Source organism: Apodemus sylvaticus, chromosome 2, assembly GCF_947179515.1.
Source record: "Apodemus sylvaticus chromosome 2, mApoSyl1.1, whole genome shotgun sequence".
Lineage (NCBI taxonomy): Eukaryota > Metazoa > Chordata > Mammalia > Rodentia > Muridae > Apodemus > Apodemus sylvaticus.
In genome coordinates this window covers 122,103,134-122,119,612 of record NC_067473.1, presented here as the reverse complement: position 1 = coordinate 122,119,612, position 16,479 = coordinate 122,103,134, and the positions used below count along the sequence as shown (strand labels likewise).

Genomic DNA, 16,479 nt, shown 5'->3' with positions numbered 1-16,479 from the left:
TTCTGCTGGGCTCTGTAACTGGGCACAGCTCCCCCTTACATCCTCACTGTTCCCTGACCCTCTACAAACCACAGTCCACCAATGAAGGGATTGACAAGTTAACATCTGCACTGCTGTACAACTCTGAGCTGTCAAGGACACTGGAAGGTCATAGTGTCCCCAGGAAGACATACTATTGCTACCATTGTAAAAGTAGGATCTGCCCCCAAGGAGAGCAATGACCACTCTACGGCAGTCCCCAGCAAGCCCCCCATCATCTGGGAGAGCATCCCTGGATCCCCCAGGGGTGCCTGAGACTTCAAACATCTCCATGTTTGTTGTGACTTTAAATGGAAGCACTTTCAGCAGCAGGCAACCTTCCTCCTTTACTGCAAGCCTTACTCCTGTCCCACAGGCAAGCACACCGTCCCTCGCTGGCGTACCAATCACCACTGTCAGCTCTTGTGTCAGCACGTCTGTGCTTTGGGGCTATGATTAAGTGCATGGGACAAAGGCAAGCTCCACAACAATGCCACCGCCTATGAAGTGACTATCAAGAGGGTAGTGAACACAGTGTGGATCCGCTGAACAGAACGGCTCAGGTCCCAGGCAGGAGGGTGCTAGATGTCGTCGCTTGCCCCAGAATCCACACCATTTCAAGGCTGTAATGATCTCTGCTGGGACTTCCTACTTGGTATTTTGGACCATGGTTGACTGAAGATATAAACTGTGGGAGTTGAAACTGTCAACAACATGTGATTTGGGTTACACAGCAAGATGAGTCCTTTGCTTCTCCAGTTCTGACAGCTTTTGACTCTGACAAGAAGAGGCCTGCTAGAACTAGAAAATAAAAACCCAGGGCATGCGGTCCTGCTGGGATTTCAGAACAGCCATGTGCACTAACTTAGGGTAAGTAAGCTCTTGCGATATTTAGGACATATTCATTCTCTGTGTGTCTGAAATCCTGCTTTAACTGGTAGCCTGCACTGGATGGGCAGCTCTAGATGAAGACCTCAGCCTGGCGCCGTATGCCTTAAAACTTCTCAAGCATTTGGAGGGAATCTCCCTTAAATGACAGGCAGCTACAGAAAACCCTGGGGCTTGCAAACAGCTGGGCTGACAGCTGGGGAATAAATACATGCAAGCCCTTTTTGTTAGCTACTCAGAACAAGAGAAATCAGTTCGACCTGGCCAGGGGGCCACCACCCAAGGCTGCTAGACCCATCCCCACATGCAGCCAGAGGACAGCAAGCCAGCACCCAGATTATTTGTGCACAGTTCCACCCATGAGACCTTGTATTATAACACCAAACTGTCCACACCGTCACTGCTGCTCTGGCCAAACTTAGCCTCACTAGCTGTCTGTGAGCTCTGAGAGCACCCAGTCTTGACTCCACAAAGACTTGGGCTTCTCCTCTGTTTGAGATACAGTCTGCCATGTAGCTCTGGATAGCCTAAAACTCACCGTGTAGACCATGATGGCCTCAAACTTCAGAGTCATTCGTCCTGTCCTTTGCCTTCCCTATCCTCTTCTCAGTGGCCACTGTGTCCAGCCTCTCATCACCCTCAGTGTGTCAGTCTCTTCAGATCCAACCAACAGCCTACAGTTCCTCAAGACCCTCAATGGTGAGAGGGTCCCAAGACCCCATTGGCCTCAAGTCTGGAATATGGATGTGTATGCATTGCATGCCTCAGTAAGCCATAGCTCCTGGGGACCCAGGGTCCCAGCCTCAGTGCAGCACTATGCTATCAATGGATCCTGCAGGGTAAGGGCCCTAGAGCTCAGTCCTCACCCTACCAAAGACCAGGGAGAGGTATGCAAAGATGAGGAGACACCTGGCAGCCAAGAGCAAGCAGCTGGAAAAGATACAGATGTGAGTCATTAGTGGCCAACACTTGGCAACTGGGGAGACAGCAGGTGGAAGGGACTGGAGCCATGCAGAGCTATATCTAGTGTACACACAGACACAAAGAGACAAAAGCAAACACATGCCCTGCACAGACCCACACATACAAAGACATACAAAGGCACACAGAACATACACACATACAGTCAAACACACAGGCAGACACACAGAGAGAGATGCACACAGATATACAAATGCACACATACACACACAGACCCACACATACAAAGACATACAAAGACACACAGAACATACCCATGCACACATACAGTCAAACACACATTCAGACACACACATACACAGAGATGCACACAGAAACACACAGAGACATGCAAATGCACACACAGACACGCAGAGAGACATACAAATGCACACACACACACAGAGACATACAAATGCACACACACACACAAGCAAAAGCACTGACAATGACTTGGTTCTAAAATTGTTCAGAACCTACTTTAAATGCACAGATTATCCTGGGTTCACCTAAAGTCCAGAAAGATGAGACCATGTCTTTTAAACAAATCCCAAATGCCCACACTAGCCACTGCATGCTGTCCACTGGCAGAGACGCCAGTAAAGACAACCCACGTATCCTGACAATGGACTACCACCAGCCTCAGAAAGGACATTCTGGCACAGGCCCCCATGTAGCTGCCCCTGAGGACATGATGTCCAGTGACAAGCTGGTCAAAATGGACACTCACTAAAGAGTCCACTTACAAAACTACACAGAGCAGCTGGACTCAGACAGAATGCAAAATGGCAGGTGCTAGGACATATGGAGGGAGCTGGTACCGGGTGGCCAGAGTTTCTGTTCAGGATTAAAGAGTCTACAGACAGATATGGTGAGAGCTACACAACACTGTAGCTGCTCTTAGTGACACTGAGCCACACATGCACTCAAAAATGACAAAAATTGTGTGTATATTTTACCAAAAAAAAAAAAAAAGCCCAACACACACATGCACTCCAAAGCCAAAAGCCAAAGAGAGTGACTAAGTCACAGAGAGGGACAGGGAAGACCTGACAGGAAGCCACCACTGCTCCTGAAGCCTGACTTTAGTAGTAAGCTTCCTGGCAGCCAGTGCCAAAAGGGAAATTAGAGGATGACCCGGCACTCCTCATCTGATAAGAGGAAGTCATTAGTTCACTGAGAAAATAATCTTGTTCTTGGCACAGACCATTAGTTGGGAGCTTTGAGGTTAGTCAGGTTCATACTCACAATGCCAGACACCAGGCTGCGGGGGTCTGGGCATGTTTATCTCATTTAACTACATTCGCTGTCGAGACCCACAATCAGAAAGGCTGATAAAGGGCTCTGAGCTCAGACCTGAATGTCAACCAGAACCCAAGTCCCTCAGTTCAGCAAACAGCTCTCCACCTCACCCCCATCAGCCCTGTGCCAGATGCCAAGATGGGACAGTGAACAAGAACAAGAGCAGTCCTCCCTCTGGGGGCACAACTGTCATCCCAGCACTTTGGAAACTGTGACACAAGATCATGAGTTCAAGGCCAGCCTGGGCTACAAAGTTGGACTACCAACAATAACAACCAGAAAGCAAACAAATATAGAATTTGCATGAGATAGATAGGGAGGGAGGGAGAGAGGGAGGGAGGGAGGGAGGGAAAGAGGGAGAGAGGGGGAGAGGGAGAAGAAAGAGTGGAGAGAGACAGAAAGAGAAAGAGAGAGGGGGAGGGGAAAGAGAAAGGGGAGGGGAGAGGGAACAGGGAGAGGGAGAAGGAGAAACTGATTCTGACTTTTATGGAACCAATAACCTAATGTAGAAAAAAAAGCAGGAAAGAAATCAGTAAGACGGTTGGGGCATTGTGACAGAGAACTAGACACACCCTTAGTAAAAGAGGAGAGAGGAGGCTGAGGAGGTGACATTTAAACTGAGATCCAGCCCCCTTCCAAAATGTGCAGCCATCCAAAGGTCTGGGGGATGGCAATGGGCAGAAGAAATGCATGTGCAACGGTCCCAGGGCATGAATCAGTCTGGCCCACTGTGGGTGGCTGCAAGAGAGACAGCAGGAGATAGGAAGTGGGAGACAAGAAAGCAGTGGGTCAGGGGGTCAGGGGGTCAGGGGAGAAGCGGTGTGAACGACCTCAGTCACACAGGTCAGTAGCAGCATGCTTGGAATTCAAAGAGAAGCTGCACACATCTCCTCCCAAGGTCTGAAAACAATCCCAGTTCTAGAAAGCAGGAAATCTAGAAAAGCCCAGTCTGCCAAGCGGGCATGTCCAGCCTCCAGCCTGCAGGCCCTATGGTTCCAGCAGATCTGTGAATGTAGCCCACACACTGTAGGCGACAACGGCAAAAAGCTGGACACCCCTTTTATAGGCTGCCATGCCTCCCTGTTGCCAAGTCTCCTGGAAGAAGGGCCCACAGAGCCACGGTGCCTTCCAGGGAGAGGCTCTTGATTCATGAAGATGGTACCACCCAAGGGTCTGCTCTCCTGCTCTATCCCACGCTGAAACACATTCTGTACATGTGCTTTTCCTCCATAAGATGCTTCACAAAAGAAAAAAAAAGCCATTTAAAAATGTATCAAAAGGGAGCAGGGAGCTGGGGGATGGACAGAGGGGAAGAGATGTGAGCCACACACAGTCTGCTAACTGTCATTGGGTCGGCCTTCCATCTGAAGCTCTACTTCCTTTCCTGTGACCCAGCGTCACAACTCGGGATGGTGTCACCGACCAAGCTTGGCTGTGCTTGGAAGGAATCGGCAGGGACTCAGGGAAGGGTCTGGGGTCCTCCAGGGCACAGAACTTGAGCAAAGGAGTAGGTCAGGGAGTACTGTGGAGGCTGAAGACGGTGAGTGAAAGGTTACGGGACACCCAACCCCCAATACCCTGGGAAGAGGAGGGAAACGATGGGTCCAAATGCAAGACGTGGATTAAGTCATGCCCCAGAGTCAGGCATGGTGGCACATGTGTATGGTCCAAGCTTGAGAGGCTGCGGTGGAAGAAATGCCTGAGCTCAGCTGTTTGGGGCAAACCTGGGCTACATAATAATACATTAAGTTGTTTGGGGCAAGCCTGGGCTACATGATAACACATTAAGTTGTTTGGGGCAAGCCTGGGCTACATGATAACACATTAAGTTGTTTGGGGCAAGCCTGGGCTACATGATAATACATTAAGTTGTTTGGGGCAAGCCTGGGCTACATAATAATACATTAAGTCTTAAAAAGAAAAACACAAAAACTGAATAAGCGTGCTTGGCCCCACGTGAGATTCAGGGTGCCAGGCAGTTCCTCACCCACTCTCCAGACCCTGGGCTTTCCTTCAAAGGGGTGAGCTCATGAGAATGCTGTTAAAACAAGCTCTCAATGGAACAGCCAGGCTTTGCCCTCCCTTCCCACTCCTCCCTAAGAGAGAAAAGAATAAAATTCTGCCAAGTGTCGGGTGAGGGTTGACCCTTGGCTTCGTAGGTATGAACTGCTAATCTCATAACCAGGTCAAGCAGGTGAAAAATTACACAGCTTTAACGCCCAGCACTCTTCATTAACCTTCGAGAAAAGAAAATGTTGCTTTTGGCTCGAGGGCGCTCCATCCATGCCTTCCCCTGTTACTAAAGCCTACGAAGCGGAAGCAGTCCCAGGGTGGAGCAGTGAGGAGAGTTTGCCTGGGCCAAGACTGATCTCAACATTCCTACCTGGGGCTCCATCCAGCCTACATCTGTGCACCCTTGACCCTTGTCTAGCTCCAGGTTCTCCTGCCTGGGCCATCTCCACTGATCCCACTCAGTGCCCTCTGTAAACGGTGAAGCTCTGTGGGGCACAAAGGACGGATGTGACTACCTAGCACACCCCTCTGTAAGAACAAGCCCTAGATGCCCCTCTGGGGCCCACTGCATGCCAGTCAGCTCTTCTCATTCCCCACACAACAGTGCTCAGTGGTGGACACCAAGTCAGTCAGAGGCTACAGGACCCAGCTCAGGGAGGACAGTGGAGAACAACCTGTCTACCGCCCTGTATGAGGCATCAAGAATCTCTGAAGTCATCCTGTCCTCAGAAGGAAACTGCGGACACTGGAGCCAGTTCTGCTGGAAGGAAGGAAGGAGGTGGGGGAGCATGGCCACAGCTGCCTAAAACCTGCACTAGCTACACCTAAAGTTAATTGAAAAGCCAAACCTTGCATGAGCTAACCCAAGCTAACTCCAACTGAGCTGTCACTAACTCACAAGTCTTAATAGACATACAGGTTAATTCTGTGGAGCAAGCACTTGTGCCTGGCCTCCCAATTAAAATGAAAAAGTCCAAAAATCACTCTCCAAGCCACCCATCTCTCCCAAGCTGTCTCCTCCCTCTGAAGCCCTCCAAAGAACCAGTTCCTAACAAACCAGAAGATTCTTCCTGGTTCCCAAACCCTCCTCTTATCGTTACCCTAACCTGAGATGTTTCTCCTCTGAAGTTGCAACCCACTAGTCCTATCCCATGCTTAAAGCAAGCCCAAAGGGTTAGGAAGTGGCTAAAGGGGAGTTAGTAGATAGTCGTGGGTGGGTGGATGGATGGATGGATGGATGGATGGATGGATGGATGGATGGGAAAGTGGATGAGAGGTTAGGGAGGTGGGTAGATGGATGACTGCATAAGTGGATAAGCGAGAGGATCTATAGGTAATAGGTGGGTGAATTGGGTGTCTGTAGGGTATATGGATATAAGGGAGTATTACTGGGTGGGTGGGTGGGTGGGTAGGTGAATGGGTAAGCAGATGACTGAACAGGTAGATAGTGAGTGGGTGGGCCAACAGATGGTATGGTGTGGAGTTGAGTGTATATGTGGTTAGGTGAGTGGCTAGTTAGCTGAGAGGATCAGAAAAAGGATAAATGGGCGAAAAGGTGAGTTAATAAATGGGCACATGAACTTATCCCCCAGAAAAGTGGATAAGAAAATGGATGCTAGTGAGCATGGGAGCCCGGTAGGTGGGCTGCTCATGAGGGGAGGACAGATTGACAAGACGATAGATTCATGGGTGGCTTAGAACATTTGTGGGTGGCGGTTGGGTGGATGAGGAGATGGAGGATGGAGGTGGGTGGTGGCCAGGTACATCAGCAAGGGATGAACAGTCATAGGCCAGTGGGCAGCAGCTGGATACATGGGAGTAAAGAGCCAGGCTTGCTTACCCATTGGCATTACAGACCAAGGGAAGTCCTGAGTCAGTTCTTGACTTCCCCAACACAGCTAGAGGCTCCACCACTGGCCAGCACCTCAGACAGCTCCCTGCCCTGGGGACCAGCCCCAGAGCTCAGGCCCCAGAGTCAGACAGGCCTTGTCAGGTGCCAGCCCAGCGAGCTCCCCTGCTGTATGTCTGCAGGTGAAAGGCTGTGGCTCTCTGAGCTCAGGCCCCAGCCCAGTGCAGAAGAACACCTCCATCCTCACGGGAGACCGAGAATGAAATGGAAAAGCCTTTTAACAGAGGCCAGCGTGAGACAGCACAGACAGGGCCCCTCAAAATTTCCATCCTATTAAAGGATTGTTTTAAAAATTGCTCCAGGCCTTGAAAATGGAATGTGCCTCCCCCTCCTCCCATTATAAAACCAGGAAAATCCTGAAATCTAAAGCAGACACAGACAGTACAAGAGAAGACCTCATGGCCCACTCCCCGCTAAGGCATCAGACGCCAGAAGCCACACAAGGCTGGAAGTCAGCATGGCTCTCCATACTGCCAGGCAAGAGCTGAAAGAAAATTCAACACAAACATCCCTAGATGCTGAACTAGGAGCAATAAAACCCAACTCTGTGGAATCCAAGCCTCTGAGAAGGGCCAGCCCATCTCTTCCTAGAAAATGAGAGGGATGGGGTTGGAGCCAGCATGGCCACTAATGACACGGACCCACAGTCTCTCACAGTCCAGGCTGTGGAGCCAGAGGCCTCCCCCACCCACAAATTGCAGGTCCAGCAAGAGCACATTGTGTGACAAGCTACTCACACATTTTTTGGGGAAGGAGAGCCCCTCAGGGCTGGGTCAGGCTCTCACCTGCCCTGGCTTTCTCTGAGTTGTCTTTCCTTTTTCCTCAAAACTTTTTTGAGAGAAATATGAAGATTAATTCTAGGGTCATGTATGAGTATGTAGCCTCACATGTGATGGGCTCCCGTTCACCTGGCCACTCCCCACCTTTTCTGAGTAAGAGCCAGCTCTCCAGCCCTGGTTGTTGAGCATAGCCACTCCCCACTCCCCAGACCATACAACCTTCTGGGTCCTTCAGTGACTGACAGGCTCTCTGCACCCATCTCCCTCAGCTGCCAATACAGCTGGACAGAGATGCCAGCCAAGGGAGATGGCAGCTGGTTTCTCTACAACTCCCAAAGCCCTTTGCCGAGTAACAACTATTGGCACAGACCTGGAATTTGGGTATTTCTCAAGATTTCCAGAGAAGCAAGTGGTGTGCAAAACCCAGCAAGATCTAGACCCAGTCGTGGTACAACCATCAGGATGAGGGTCTGAGAAACCCTACCCTACCTCCCACCCTGCTAAGAGACCACCACCGCTGAGGCAAAGACAAGGGATCAGGACCAAACTGGGTGCTCCTGAAGATGGGGCTCAAAATCAAACCCATGGTTGCTAGGCAACTGAAAGTAGGTGGCCTCGTGAGGATTAGGAGGCAGTGTGGAGGCTGAAGAACCCAGTGGCTCACTCCATAGGCAACTGCACTCACATGTATGCATACAGGGACATACATAAATAAAATTAAAAGAAAAGGGAGTGTTTGTCTATGGGTACATGTGACTATGGGTGTGTGTTCCTGTGTGTTTTCTTATGATCATATGTGTGTGTGGATGTCAGGGACTGGAGTGCATTGGTAGATTGTGTTTACACGATATTCTATGTATTAAGACCACCTGTCTCGATGCCCTGATCCTTGGGTCTCGGGAGGGCTTCCCCTTTGTCTACCTACCTTTCCACACGTTCCACACCATTCTCCCTCTCCCTCTCCCTCTCTCCCTCTCTCCCTCTGTCCCTCTCTCCCTCTCCCTTTCCTTCTCCCTTTCTCTCTCCCTCTCCCTTTCTCCCCCTCCCCCTCTTTCCCCCTTGCCTCCCCTTCTCCCTCTCCCTCTGGCTCCCTCCCCTCCCCTCCCCTCCTCCTCTCCATCTTCCATTTCCTCCCTACCCTCACCTCCCTGGTTCATCTCACTTACCTCAGCATCAGTTTTCACAATATAGGTCAGACTCAAGGGAACTAGTAGGGAGGGTGCTCAGAGCTCCCAAGGGTTCCATACTGCAATGTCTTTCTGATTTGCTTTTAGGTTGAGAGGACCCCTAAAGCCAGAAGTTTCTAGATTTCCTGAATGTTCCCTTGGATAAAAGTCAAGGCTGGACATTCATCCTGGGGGTCACAAGTAGGGGATGATGAACTCTGGGGACACCAAGGATCATGAAGCCAAAGATGAACTTGACAGTAACACCTCAGCAACCAGAGGAATGAACGGTAACAAGAAAGAAGCCGGCGTTCCGTGCGGCCCACCTGCCTAGAGTGTGTTGGTGGCAGGGCACGCAGATTATGACAATCCTTCCATCTCCATCTGCCTCTAAGAGGAGGCTGTCACTCAACTCATTCCCCAGATGGAGACTCTGAGGCTGGGAGAGGTACCTTGTGACTAAGGCCAAAGGCAAGTAGCCAGCCTTCTCCACACATCCCACACACCGCCCGGCCCTCCTCACACTTCAGAGCCTCTTTCCACATGCAAGCCATCCTTGAGTCCAAAGTCAGCAGAGCCAAGGGCGTTATTCTCACCTCAGAGATGAGCCAGCTGAGGCCCAATGGGATGAGAGACCTGGGGGGATCAGGCCTGCCGCAAGCACTGTCCTCCTGTGGATGCAGTGCATGGTGCTCAGTGCCCCAGCCCCCACCCCCTTGGCCTCTGCCCAGGACTGGTGGGTGGCACCATTTCCTTGCCAGCTGGAAGACGTGGGCGGGGACCCTGGCCAGGGACAATACAGTCAGGCTCCCACCCCGAGGAAGGAAGCAACCTTCCCCTAGACCTGCACTTTCTCTGCAGCAATCAGTCCAAATGCAGAGGCATTTCTGTACCGTTTCCAGGTTACAGTAACTTCGAAGACAATGGCTGTAAATGACGCACAGCCTGACCCTCAAGGGACCCTGGGAAAAGACAAGCCAAAAGGAGGCTGGGAGCACCCACCACTGAGGACGTGAGGGAGAACAGAGCTGGCTCTTTCCTCCTCTCTAATGTGACTGCCATATCATGTCCTTTCAGAGCCTTGGTTTCCCCGCCCTGTCACCTCAGATTTCTGGCCTTTTCCCTCCATGTTCAAAGTATTTTTAAATGCCTGCCACTGGCCCTTTGCCCAACACTGGGGGTTCTCTGTCCCCAGGGTTCTTCTAGCTACCTCCCTTCTCATGATCAAACCACTCACCAAGAGAAGCCAGACTTTCTCAGGGACCCAGTCTCTTTCATTCTTTCTTCCCATCGAAGTGGGGGTTGCACCCTGTCCAGGAAGCTCTCCAGCTCCCTGAGGCTCGTCTCGATGTGGCTGCCTCCCAGGTCAGCCTCCAAGACCTCTGAACCCCCTACACTCTCCTCTAGATTGGCTGTACCTAGGTTGAGTGTGCTGTAGCCCACAACCCTCAAGACCGCCACAAGAGATAGCTTGTCTTCCTCCCTTGGGGCACCTGGTTTGGCAAGGAAACTTGGGGAGCTAACACATGAGCCCCAACTCCAGCAAGCACCTCCCTGGACATTCGTACAAAATGCTCACTAGACTCTCAACCATTCCTAAGTTTGGCCAACAGTTTCCACTGCTCCCATTGAGGTCCTCATCCTACAGTGTTCAGTTACTCCATCAGTATGCAGAGCCACCCTGCAACAACTGTAGTAGAGGGTAGGAGATAACCTGATGAAGGGGAAGAGATAACCCAAGATGTCACCTCCAGCCTCTTCTCCCCATCACAGCCATGGGGATCTTGCATTTCAACCAGACCTGGCCTTGACCCATCAGAGTCCCCTAGCAGTGTGGCACCTCCAGTGGCCAGCCCTGCCCACCTCCATAACTACCCACTTCCATAGCCCTTGGTCATGGAGTGGGCAGAAGTCTCATACTGTAGCTGGTTCTGGCCACTTGTTCTTGACAGGCCTTCTGTCTCCTGCCAGCAGTACCCAGGACGGGGTCCCTAATGCTGAGTCTCTGTCCTAGGCATCCTCACCTGCCCATCTGCTCACAGGGGCATGTGTAGTAATCTGCCTCCCATCTGTGTCTCCCACCAGATCAAGCTCTGTGATATGGAAGAAGTGGCCTGGGTCGCTGGGACAGCCTCGGCACTCAGAAGCATTGCACACACAGTAGGTGCTTCTGTTGCGTGAAGGCAGCATGTCTTCTCTGACAAAACTGGAAAAGGACAGCAATGCCTAGTTTACGGTTAGGAAACCAATGCTCAGAAGCTAAGTGAGGTAATGAGCCTGAAGAAGCACACTATTTGGGCAGCAGAGCTGTGAACCTCATCCCAAGCAGGATCATTTTTCTGAACCAGTGTTTCCCTATGTAAGAGTCAGGTCTGAGCTGCCCCGCTGGGCTGGGTTATAAGCCTCGGACCAAGTGAGGACATGGGCTTCCAACCAAATGCCAAATGCCCATTCCAGACATCCCTCAGGGATTAAACAGGAGTGCACACCCCAGGAAAGGAGGCAAGAGGAAGGGGGGAGGAAAAGAAGGGGGATTTCCTTTGGCTCACTGGCTAGACTTTGCAAAGCGTGACTTTGGCACCACACAATGTAATCATGGTGGAAACTTTCACAGGTTGTGCCAGGGAGAAATCCGTCTGTTCATGGAGGTCACGAACACAGGGATGCGATAGCCACCCTCACTCGTCACCCAACACTTCACAAGCGAACACCCGCTCGCCGATGGCTTTCAGCATCACGTACTGTTTGGAGGTCTGTTTTCTGTGTCACTAGGGGTGGCCCCCAGGGCCTGTGCACTTGACCCACAGGCTCTGCTACTGATAACACCAACCAGCCTCTCCTGCATGTTCTGAGCCTACAGCAGTGACGAGGCCCCAAACCCCAAATGTAACAAGGCATACAGTGGGAAGTCTCACCTCCCTTGCACTGCCCCTCCCAGGTGGACACAGGTCACACATTTCCTCTGGGGTAGTGGCCACTGCTCATGCAGGCCCACGTGAATGTGTGTTCTGATCTGACAAAAGCCAGCATGGTTACACAAGTGACAGCCCCTCGTTTTCTTCTTCAAGTAGATCTTCTAGATCTTTCCACATAGCCTATCCTCTAATTTTTACAGTTATATAATATGCCACAAAAGATGATGCTTGACCAGCTCATATCATGGGAAGCTTAGTGACCCCTGCCAGGCTCGGCTCCCCATTCGCATGTTTTCTCAAGACGAAGCCTGCTCTGAGCCCAGGCCTGGCTCTAAAGAGGGCTCAGTGGCCACATGGTACCACTCTGCAGAGGCATGAGCCTCTGGAACCTGCATGTGTCCAGAGCATCTTTACAGGGCCTGCATCTCGGGGCTTCCTGGTTCAAAACTTCCAGGAACTTCTGGGGCATGCTGGCACACTCCTTTAATTGGAACACTAAGAAGGCAGAGGAAGGGGGATCTCTGGGAGTCCGAGGTCAACCTGATCTACATAGTGAGCTAAGGCTAGCCAGAGCTATATAGCAAGACCCTGTCTCGAGAAGCAAAATAAAGCAAGCGGAAAAACTTCCAGGAAATTTCAAACTCCCTGCTGTACACCCCGCACCTTCTCTGTCCCTCTGTCCCCTTCCCACAAAAGCCCCACCTCCTCCCTTTCTCTCCCACACAAACACCAAGGAGAATCTCATCCTGGGCTTCTTGCACTAGCAGTCACTACTGCTCATCTCTCAGTTTAGAAATCCCTCCACAAAGAGCTGTTTAAGCCCATCCCTAAGCCTAGGCTACAGGACAAGGTCTAGACCAGCCCTTTGCATAGCAAGACTCTGTCTCAAAAAAAAAAAAAAAAAAAAAAAAAAACAACCGAACACACACACACACACACATACACACACATACACCAAGTCCACCTGGGCATATGTCTGACTGTCTTTCCCTCTTTCTACAACATGTTCCCATCTGAATCCCACCCCACCCTATCTCCTCCAGTTAGGAAATCAGCTGCAGAGTAACACGCACAGCATCTGCTCCCCCCACCCCCAGCTCCCATGAGCATCTGTACCCTGGCCAGGACAAAATGCTAGAGAGTCATCCCCATATCTGCCTCCTCACTGTAAGCTCATGAGCACTGGAAAATGCCAGAAGACTCTACTATACAAAAGAAAAGACTGAGACCCAGGGGATGGGGTGGGGGACAGAGCAGGGCCCCACCTCTAGATTACCTCCCTAGCAGGAAATCACCAAGAAGCACCAAGGAGAGGCCAGTGATTAGCTGTACCCACCTCATGTCCCCTGAGCCATGGACAGGCAGCCACATGTCACAGGGGTGCTTAGCATGCCTACGATCAGCCACATGTGGAAGATGAGCGTGGAAGACCACAGAAATTTCAGCTTAGAATAACACAGCGGCCACCATACCCTGAGCCACCTATCAAGCAGCTGCCTGCAGGAACATGAGCTCGGTTTGCTGGTATCCTGAGTCCCTCTCTCAGGGCATCTTGTTTGCCAAGACCAGCAAGGGAAATAAGAAAAACAATTATTCACTGCCTAGCTTCCAAATATAAGTCACAAGGCCAGAAGATGTTCAAGAGGCCGCACCTGAGCGGTGCCATGGATTTGCCCTGACTTTGTGACCTCCACTTGAGGGCCACAGGAGTCAAAGCAAAGGGGGCTGTACTCTCCTCAGACATCAAAGGGCCACATGGGCCAGGCTGGGTGTAATCTGACTCCTGAGCCCCTGGTTCTGCTCCACTGTGATCACAAGGAGCAACCGCCATGCCTTACACATGCCAGGAACATTTATTGAGCACCTACTGTATGTCAGCTATGGACAAACTCAGGAAACTCCAGAGTCACTGACACCCAGGTCTCCTTTTCTCAGGATTCAATGCTGGAAGGACAGAGAGCTTTGTTCCAGGGTTGTGAAAATGCTCCTTGGTTTGCTGAATTCTTACTGAGCCTCCCTTCTCCAGTCAGAAGAACCAGTATGGCCTCACAGAGTGGCTCTCAGAAAAGGAAGGAAAATGCTACATAAGGCCTATCTCAGGTCCACCAGGAACTCTGACCTTCCTCCTATGGGGACACTAGGCCATCACTCCCACAGACCAGCACAAAATGTCTACCCTATCACTAGGATCCCCTGTCAACCTGAGTTCTGGACACTCCTACCTTTGTAGTGGCCAAGGTCCTGAATGCAGGAGGCTTAAGGCATGACAGAGTCAACCCTGGGCTCACCCTTGAGATAGCAATGGATTTAAAGGACCACAACCAGAATAGGTCTCCAAAGGCCAGACGGAGCTCAGAAGGAAGACCTAGTAGAGGCTGCAACCAAAGTTGCCCCCGGCCCATCCCTAAGGGAGGCAGCCAGCAGCACTGGTTGAAGCACTCCACAAAAGCACATGAATCCTACGCCGCCGGAGCTTGCGTTTTTCAAGAAAAGACGGAAATCCGGACTTTTCTGTGAAAGCTGCCAGTTAGTAAATGCTGGCAGCTAATTAAATTTTTAAAAACAATAATAGCATACTGAGAGCCAAGCAAAACATGCAGAGCTAGTCACAGCCAGGGCTGGCGGGTCTGTGCCTCCAGTCATGATTCCTCCGCACTAGATGAAGGGGTGGGCGAGAAGACCAGGGGATGCCCTCCCTTGGCAACATCTCCCCTCCTGCCTTTCCTCTTGGAACTTCCCCCACCCCTACCTCCACCCCACACACTCACTTGGCACCTCTGGAAGGTGAGGCCCAGAGCTCCAATCATTCCATCACAACTATGCATTAGCTCCACTCAATGCCAAGCCCAGGGAGCTCTCTGCTGCCACCCGTGTCACCCGGGCTCTCCTGGAGAGGGCGGGGTTCAGCACCCTCTGAGCAACAAGCACCCCCACCACAAAGTCCTTTCGTGTCTCTAGGCTGTCACAGAACACCTGCTGGCTCAGAGCAACTTCTGACTGCCCCAAGTGCCCATCCCAGCAAAGCAGATAGACAAGATCTCAGGATGGTTGAGGAAGGAAAGATGGACCTTTGCCTAGGAGACAGGGAGGTGGGGAGAAACAAAACGTGGTGAGGAGCCAAGCCCACCCCTGAAGACGTGGCCCCTCCTGGGCCCCCCAGGCCACTGCCAAAGTGAGCTAAGACGAACCCCAGCAGCCACCTCCTTCTCCCTAGGCTGAGGCTCCCACTCACCGGGAGAAGCACAGATGCTAGAGACCATGACACTGCCTGTGCACCTGAGTGCCGGGCTCTCTGTGTCCAATGCAGGCCTGTGTGGGAGATGTGTGTGAAATAGCGGATGGGGAGAAGTGTGGCACCGAACCAACCGGCATTGAACCAAACTCTCATAGGATGGTGAACGCACACGTGCTTAACACAGACACATCTGCTTGTCTGAAGGATGCCTACAACAGGCAAGTGTGTGTGAAAGCACGCACGTGCAGAGGGATGTGGGAGAGGTGAGGGTGCACAGCCCCTGCAAGAGAGATTCTGGACTAGGAGTTGGGGTGGCCTGTGCCTCTGCAAAGCTTGCAGTAACTTCTGCTAGCGCGAGTGCATGTGTGGCAGTTTGTGACTGCGGGTAGGGTGGTACCAGACGAGAGAGGCCCAGTCTTCCCCGCTGGGGGCCGGGGGTGGGGGTGGGGGTGGGGGTGGAGCGGTTAGGAGGAGTGACCCTGGGAGACCCTGAAGGACAAGGCTGGTGTATGGAGGGCCAGAGAGATGCAGTCAGCGATCAAGAGAAAATGACCGACCTAGAGGGAGCGCGGTGTGGAGACCCAGGGACTCTGTACTCACCCGGCGCTCTGGGTTGAGCTGTGCTGCGGTCAGTCTGTCCGTGCACCCGCCGTCGGTGAATCCAGAGCCCGGATGGCTTGCCGCGCGGGGTGGAGAAGAGCGGGACAAGTCAGGCCTTGAGGCCCCGCCCCACATGTCCCGCCTCAGGGCGGGGCCTCGATTTTGCTAAGACTTCTCCCCACCCAAGGCTCAACCGCCCATATAGGAGCCCAGGAGCCGGCGCTCTCCTGTCCGGGTCTCTGATCCCCTCTTTCCACTCCCCCTCGCCATGCTCTGGCTACACTAAGACTCAGATGTCTCAGTACTGAGCCACCCTTTAGTTTCTTCTCCTGGACCCAGCACCCTGCGATGGCCAGAGTTGCCCAGGCTCAAAGCTGCCCCGGGACAGGTCTGCAGAAACCAGGAGTGGGCACGCTCCCTTCTCAGTTCTCCGCGGTCTAGATTACCCTGCCCCGTTTCCTTCTTTTTCCCCCCTTCTTTTTTTGTGTCCCTTCACCTTTGTGGGTAGGGAGCTGTGGAGAACACTGTCATCCGCAGCACAGTGCCCAAGAGACAGTCAACAGTCTAAGATATAAACTCAAACATATCATTACTGGGCCCTTGGCTGCCTGCCTCCCAAAGAAAGCAGGTATCCTAGTGTCTGGTCACCACTGTCCACTCTCAGCAGGCTCAGGGCCTGTGCATGGTAGAAAGC

General features: G+C 52.0%; 1 protein-coding gene across 2 annotated transcripts in view; it reads right to left on the bottom strand.

The window, feature by feature from the left end:
- The window catches only part of Fbln2 (fibulin 2), a 59,332-nt gene extending 43,451 nt beyond the window's left edge, over window positions 1-15,881 (bottom strand). For both annotated transcript variants that reach the window (XM_052174326.1, XM_052174327.1), the window contains exon 1: window positions 15,786-15,881. The gene's annotated coding sequence lies outside the window, so the exon portion shown is untranslated. The remainder of the gene's footprint in view (window positions 1-15,785) is intronic.
- Between the last annotated feature and the right edge of the window lie 598 nt (window positions 15,882-16,479).